We start from the raw sequence: 8521 nt of genomic DNA on the forward strand, positions 1-8521 counted from the left end.
ATGGTTTGCCACATGAGTGAATGGATAGTGGGAATCAGTGGAATGCTGCAGAATAGAGCAGTGGTCATACAACCTTAGCACACAAAAGGACCTTATTGTGCATTTAGTCGACCAAGGAAACCATCCTTTTACTTTTAACCTGTTTCCCCCTCTTTATATTAGAATAGGGGGTTTTTATTTGGTTTTTTTGTTGTTGTTAAGATTTTTTATTTATTTATTCATAGAGACAGAGAGTGACAGAGAGAGAGAGAGGCAGAGACACAGGCAGAGAGAGAAGCAGGCTCCATGCAGGGAGCCTGACATGGGACTAGATCCCAGGTCTCTAGGATCACACCCCAGGCTGCCAGGGGCGCTAAACCGCTGCAACACGGGGGAGGGGGGGGGGCCCTGCTGCCCAGAATAGGGTTTTTTCTTAAAGACTAAATATAATTGGATCCTGCTTTTCCTTCAGACATTCTTTGCTTTTTAATTAGTGTTTAGATCAGCAGCTCTTAACATTTGGCAATGTCTGGAGATATTTTTGGTTGTCAAATGGCAGAGGTGGGGGAGGTCTCTACTGGTATCTAGTGCATAGAGGCCAGGGATGCTATCAACACCCTAGGATGCAAAGCACAACCTCCCACACCAAGAAATAACTGGCCCTAAATGTCAATAGTACTAAGGCTGAGAAACTCTGGTTCAAACCATTGATGTTTATTTAATGCAATTATCAACATGGTGGGTTATAAATGTGACATCTTGCTACTTCCATTTGTTCCATCTGTTCTTTGTTTCTTCTCCCCCCCTCCCCGCTTTTATTTGCCTTCTTTTGAGGAATTGAGGGGGTTTTTAGTATTCCATTTTATATCCATTATTGGTTTATTAATCATACTACATGTTTTATTTTTGATTACTCTAGAATTTACAATATGCATCTTAAACATACCACTGTCTACCTTCAAATAATGTAATTTCAGGTATAATGCAAAACACTTTCAACAGTATCCTTCTATCCCCCTCCCCTCCTCACCAATAAATGTCATTGCTGGCATTTATTGTAAGTGCAGGTTTGATGGTAGTGAACTTTCTCTAATTTTGTCTGAAAGTCATTACATTACATTTTTTTAAAGATTTATTTATTTATTCATGATAGACATAGAGAGAGAGGGGAGCAGAGACACAGGCAGAGGGAGAAGCAGGCTCTATGCAGAGAGCCCGACATGGGACTTGATCCCGGGACTCCAGGATCACATCCTGGAGCAAAGGCAGGCACTTGAACCGCTGAGCCGGGGACCCGGGGATCCCTATCGCTTTCATTTTTTAAACACTTTCATTGAGTATATAATTTTTGGCAGAGAGATTCTTTTTCTCTGAGCAATTTAAAGGTACCATTTTATTGTCCTAAAACACTGTCACAAGACTTGCAGTTTCTAAGGAAAAGCCTGTGTATGATTATCTTTCTTCCTCTGTACATCTATTCTTTTCCCTCTCTATGATTGCTTTTAAAAGTTTTTGCTTTAACACAGGCTTACAGAATTATCCTGTACCTCAGTCTGTTTTTTTTTTTTTTTTTAAATCGTGTTTATCCCACTGGGGTTCATTAAACTTCTTGAATCTGTAGGTTTATAGTTTTCATCAAATCAGGAAAACTTTTGGCTATTATTTCTATACATATTTTACACATTGTACAATGCCCCTCCCAAATTCAGGGACTCCAATTACATACATATATTAGATGACTTGATATTTTCCTACAGGTCACTAAGTTTCTATTCTGTGTCCCCAACCTCCATCAGTCTTTTTTTTCTCTCTGCTTTATTTTGAATATTTTATTTTAAATAGTATTTCTTTGAGTTCACTTTTCTTTTGCAGACTCTAATCTATTATTAATACCATCTGTGAAATTTTTATATCAGATATTTTATCTTTTATCCCTTGGAGTTTTATTATTATTTCTCTCATATATATTTTCCTTTAAGTCTCTGATTATACTTATATTTTAATAGCTGTTTTAAATTACTTAGATGCTAATTCCATCACTTGTCAATTTATAATCTATTTGTGTATATTGATTTATCTCCTGCTTCTTTGTCTCCCTTGTAATTATTCATTGGATGCCAGACTGTGAATTTTATGTTGTTGAGTAATGAATTTTTTGGTATTCCTTTAAAGGTCATTGGACTTTGTTCTGGCAGTCAGTTATTTAAGGATCAGCTTGGCCCAGTTAGGGCTTGATCATAAACTACTTAGGAGAGGTCTAGGGTAGCTTTACCTCTATGACTCCTTTAGCCCTTCTCCTATGGTATGACTCACATATGGGCTCTAATAAGTGTTCCATGCAATCCGTAAGGTGATCCTGGCTGGTAGAAATTTGAACAAGTTCCAGTTTTGTGTGAGCTCTGGAAAGTTTTTGTTGCCCAGCTCCCAATAGTTGTTCTTTCCTTAACCTTGTGGAGATTCATCATCTGCATGCATAGACTGGTATTCAGTCGATGACTAAAATGCAAATTTTTTTTTTTTTTTAAGATTTTATTTGGGACACCTGGGTGGCTTGTGGTTGAGAGTCTGTCTACCTTTGGCTTAGGTTGTGATCCCAGGATCTGGGATGGAGTCCTGCATCGGGCTCCCTGCGGGGAGCCTGCTTCTCCCTCTGCCTGTGTCTCTGCTCTCTCTCTGTCTGTGTCTCTTATGAATAAATCAGATTAAATCTGATTTATTCATGAGAGACACAGACAGAGAGAGAGGCAGAGACACAGGCAGAAGGAGAAGCAGGCTCCCCGCAGGGAGCCTGACTCAGGACTCAATCTCAGAACCTGGGGATCACAACCTAAGCCAAAGGCAGACTCAACCTCTGAACCACCAAGGCGCCCCTAAAATGCAAATTTCTGCATCTCTTTCCCACTTAGTTTTCTGCAGAACCCTGGCCCACAGATTCTAACTGCTTTGACTTCCTTGGGCTCTGATCTTTCCTTAACCCACAAGACAACTGGGCTTGGTTTTGTTTCCCTACTCTTTGCCATGTATGGTTCAGGAATTGCCTCCTAACAGAAAGTTGAGGCAATTGTAGGTCTCATCTCATGTGTGTCCTTTCTCTAGAGAATCACAATCCTGTTCTGCCTGCTGTCCAGCGTCTGACCCAAGTTGTCTTAGGTATTTGCCATTTTCCAGTTGCTACAACAGGATAGAAAGTCTCATAGCAATTTTTCCTTTATAGGAAGATGTGGAAGGCTAGGAACACTGATCTTAGTGCCCCTAAGGAACCAAATGTACTGAATTGGAACGAACTAAGCCCATTATTTTCTGTACCATAAATGCATAGTTTGCTTATGGGAAGTTCTTCAACAATGCTTAATTTAATAGCAAACACTTACGGAACACCTGTACCAGGAATTACATTTTTGCTACAAAGATGTAAAAGGCATAGCATAGCCTCTCCTCTCAGAAGTCAAAGAGGCAAGCAAGAAAATTAATTAAGTATAAAGGTAATAAATGCATATATTCCGTCTTCCTGTCATGGTAACCTAAGCGCTAGGCACAGACAATTATGTTGATCTAGCACACTGGGAAAGGTAAACAAGTGTGAAAAATGATCAGAAATGAGGGTTATTGGGATGCCTGGGTGGCTCAGCAGTTAAGTGCCTTCAGCTCCACACACGATCGTGGAGTCCGTGGATCAAGTCCCACATCAGGCTCCCTGCATGGAGCCTGCTTCTCCCTCTGCCTGTGTCTCTTCCTCTCTTTCTCTGTGTCTCTCATGAATAAATAAATAAAATCTTTTTTTTTTAAAGAAATGAGGGTTTTCTAAACTTAGACCATTTAAAAAAATGATTGATGATAACGTTGCCTTTTCTTCTAACCAGTGTTATTGTCTAAAGAACCCTACCGTGGGCAATGATTTTGAGGAGCCAAAGTACACGTGTAATTGAGAAATAATGCCTTTAACACATTACTCAGGGAGGTATTTTCCACTTAGTGCTTCTTTTACTGTATAATTGTAGCAGGAAGAAAAAGATCTGTCACTGGGCAGATCTCATGGGGATGAAAAACAGACAGTCTTATGTGAATGAGACACTCGCATATGGGTTAGAAAGCCTGTGTAATTGCTTGGTATGTAATCTTACAAGAACCAAAGAAAGAAGCTGAGAGAAAAGCCATGGAATAATGAGAAAGAAAAGCACTGGTTAACATTAGTCAGCCACCTGCCTTAATCCTATGACCGCCATGTTTAAGGGGTTAGTTTTCTGAATTTGGTTACCATGGAAACAAACCTTTAAAATGCCCTTAAATCAATTTACAGAATTATTGCCCATACTGAGTATAGGCAGCACCAAGAGATTTTAAGTATTAAAATCTATTTTTAAATTATTTTTAGAATTTAAATGACCCATTAAGCCCTTTGAATATGTAATTTAGATAACCATAAATCGTATTTTGGCAAAAGGTATAAAAATCCTATTTATTATAATCAAGTGATGGGTTTATAAGTTCAATTACTCAAATGTGTCATTTCAATTAATGGCTCCTATTTAATTTGAAATAACAGTTCAGGGATCCCTGGGTGGCGCAGCGGTTTGGCGCCTGCCTTTGGCCCAGGGCGCGATCCTGGAGACCCGGGATCGAATCCCACGTCGGGCTCCCGGTGCATGGAGCCTGCTTCTCCCTCTGCCTGTGTCTCTGCCTCTCTCTCTCTATCTGTGTGTGACTATCATAAATAAATAAAAATTTTTAAAAAAATGAAATAACAGTTCATAAATGTTCTGGACCTGGTTTTAAAAACAAATTATTATGTATGTTCCATACTCATTGCTGTACCTCTAGGAGTCATTCATGAGTTTACCTGACTGTACAGATAATTTAAAGGAGAATTGCTGAGACCTTGTCTTGTGATCATCAAAGAACAGGCTAGAGGATTCTATGATCAGACTGGGAGTTTCAATCTAATCCAGTCTTGCTGATGTTATCCTAGTTTATGTATGTGGAAAAGGTCGACCTCATACTATACACAGGTTTAAAATCGAGCTTGTTTTTAATATTCTAGGGACACTTGAGGCCACCTTTTCTTTTTTTAAGATTTTATTTATTTATTAATGAGAGACACAGAGAGAGAGAGAGGCAGAGACACAGGCAGAGGGAGAAGCAGGCTCCATGCAGGGAGCCAGACATGGGGACTTGATCCCGGGTGTCCAGGATCAGGCTCTGGACTGAAGGTGGCGCTAAACCACTGAGCCACCTGGGCTGCCTGGGGCCACCTTTTGATAGATGAAAGCTTCTCCAGAATTGTAGAAGTTGAGCCTCCTATATCTGCAATTTTAACACCACTGCTCACTTAAGATAATACAGGATTTTATAGGATACAGGATTTTTAAATCCTAAAATATAGGATTTTATATTAGGATATTTTAAATAGGATAATTTTAAAAGTTATTATTAGTTATTTTCCATTCTTCCAAGAACTAAACAAAGTCTGTCTAAATTGCTGTAGACATTTTGGGCTCAATTGAAGGAAGACCTCCTTCATACTACCAATGATTAAACAATGATTTGAGAGATTGAGAGAAAGTATAAAATTTCTGACTCCAGAGAAAGAGTATTTTATTTTAGATATGCTTCTCTTTTCCATGAAAGAGCAGAAAACTGGCACCATTTTGTTTCCTGTTAGATTAATTACCTGGCTTTCAGAGTATTGGGAATAATCTAGGTATATAGAGATATTTTAGTTTTTAAATTCCTAAGTATTCTTCGATCTCCTTTCCATTAACTTTCTACTTATTCAGTCATAAACCAAGCGCTAAGGTTTTTGCTATTATTACATCCCTTATACCATTGGTTCCAGGTCTTACATGCACCAAGGATTTGACTTTTTGTGTACACAGAGTGATTTATTCCTGGGGGTTGGAATCTGTGTCTGGTTCATTTTGATTTTCGAAAACCACCTATTATATTTTTGAAACAAAAATTAAAAGCAGAAATTGTTTACTGTCATATGAATTTCTCAGTCAATTTTTCTTTACTATGAATATAAAGAAAGGATTGAGCTTTTAGAATTATTAGAAAATTTCTAGAATAGGCAAATAGATAAAGTAGATTGGTAGTTGCTTAGAGAGTTGGGGAAAAGGGAAGAATCTTTTTGTTAAGAAAAATATTCTAAAATTAATTGTGATGGGAGTGCCTAGGTGGCTCAGTCAATAAGTGTCCAACTCTTGATCTCAACTCATGTCTTTTGTTTATTTTTGTTTTGTTTTGTTTTGAACTCAGGTCTCGATCTCAGGGTTGTGAGCTCAAGCCTGCATTGGGCTCTTAAAAAAAAAATCTGTAAAATTAATTGTGATGGTTGTGCAACTGTGATTATACTAAAACTTATTGAGCCATAAACAGATCATATTCCATAAACAGATCATTGTATTACATATTAATTTTTTGTCTAAAACTTACCCTACTTCAAAAAAAAAAAAGAGAGAGAGAGAGAGAGAGAGAGAGAGAGACAACCATTGAACATTGCCCAGCTCGGAAGAAATAGGTCAATGATAAAGAGTGAACAGTTTTGGAGAATTATTGCCATAGTAATAAAATGTTAGGAAAAAGGAATCCAAGGAGCAGAGTTGATTTATTGCTCAGTCTTAATGTGAGTAAGAATTAATTAACTTTAGTGGCCTGCTTAATTTTCTTAAAAATTATGATACAAAACAAAAAACCTTGAATACTAATGCATTTGGCAAGAAAAAAAAAAAGGCACATGACATTTTGTAAAGGATTATATAACTTATCAAATTTAGCCAAAACAATGAACGGAAGAACACCAGAGAACAATTATGCTATAGGGAAATTTGGCAATTCAAGTGAGGATTTCACTGCAAGATACTTTTTAGTTCTTCCTTACATTTCTGCAAGTATAATGTTTTTCTTATTTCAAGGCAAATTTCCTATATTTATACTAGTCCTCTTCTTAGTTATTCTATACCAGTATATTACCCATTTAATTTAGCTCCTAACTTCAGAGCTACTTAAAAAGAAATCTAGAAAAAAAAAAAAAAGAAATCTAGAATGTCTCAAGTAAAATGTGTTCCACAGAAAATAGCTGCACAGCAATTCAAGGAGATATGGTCATAAAATGGAAAAAACCACCAGTATATGGTTAGGTGTTATAATATCCTAGTCTCCTGCCCAGAGGTAAGATTATAATCAGTGGTATTTTTTTTTTAATTTTTATTTATTTATGATAGTCACACACAGAGAGAGAGAGAGAGGCAGAGACATAGGCAGAGGGAGAAGCAGGCTCCATGCACCGGGAGCCCGACGTGGGATTCGATCCCGGGTCTCCAGGATCGCGCCCTGGGCCAAAGGCAGGCGCCAAACCGCTGCGCCACGCAGGGATCCCTAATCAGTGGTATTAACATAAAGTACATTCTAGCAGATTAAGTCCAACAAACGAATGAGAAAGTGCTCCAAGAAATGGAAACTAAGGTCCAAAGGGTTTCCCTACCCTTCCTTCATTCTTTATAATAATGAGAACTGTCCCTCAATGCCTCAATTCACATTGTGTATGGAATTGTTTCTACTGCAACTGTTTACTGGAAAGGAAATTACCTTTACCCTATAGCAGTATGGAATAAATTTAAAAAATGATTTGTAAATTCCCAGAAATCCCCAGTGAGATATAATTTAGCTGTTACTAGAGACCAAGAGGACAGCATTCACTTTACTCTAGATTTTTAGAGTTAAACCTCAGCAAACATCTCATGTGATTTGTTTTTAGATCATAAAATAAAATTAATATTAATCTAGCTCCTAGGCACTTAGATTGGCTTTGTAAATTATTGGTTGACTCATGCTCACTAAAGTCATCCATTTTATGCCAGAGGCTTTATTAGCAGTACAGAGGCATGAAGAACTGGGAAACAAAAGAATCCATGGATAGATAGTGTACTGGGTGTTGCAGATCTCCTCAATCTTCCAACTGTTTGTATCTGTTTCTTTTCCCTAACAGTAATCTATGTATATCAAAATAAGCCACTTAATCCCTTTTGTAAATTAAAGCTGAAGGAATTGAAAAAAAATTATTACAATGATAATTCCTCTTTTTTAACAAAAAGATGAGAGACATAGTTTTTCCATAACACTCTACCAAGTCCCTTTTTCTCCTCTTGTATTTTCCAAACACTGAGAAATTATCCCTGCACTCAATTCAGGGGGCACAGATAGCGTGCTGATATCTGTAGTACTGTAAATGTACAGAATATCCTGTATATCATGAATAAGATCAGTACAACTTCATTTCCATAAGTAAAGATTCAAATGGCTGATTCCCCATCTGAGTCAGACATCATTGTTTCTTGTTATTTTTATGGCAACCCAGCATTTCATTTAATTACATAAGATATTTTATAGTGCTCATTTACTCACTGGGCATTAATCCTCATGATGTCCACCTATGACAAAATAAAATCCCAAACCAAAACAATAGTGATAACTACCACCAAAACCAAACAAACTAAACAAAGCCCATCATACATACTTTTGCCAGTACCAAACATTCACTATGAAC

The sequence above is a fragment of the Canis lupus genome, chromosome 14 (genome assembly GCF_011100685.1).
Source record: "Canis lupus familiaris isolate Mischka breed German Shepherd chromosome 14, alternate assembly UU_Cfam_GSD_1.0, whole genome shotgun sequence".
Classification (NCBI taxonomy): Eukaryota; Metazoa; Chordata; class Mammalia; order Carnivora; family Canidae; genus Canis; species Canis lupus.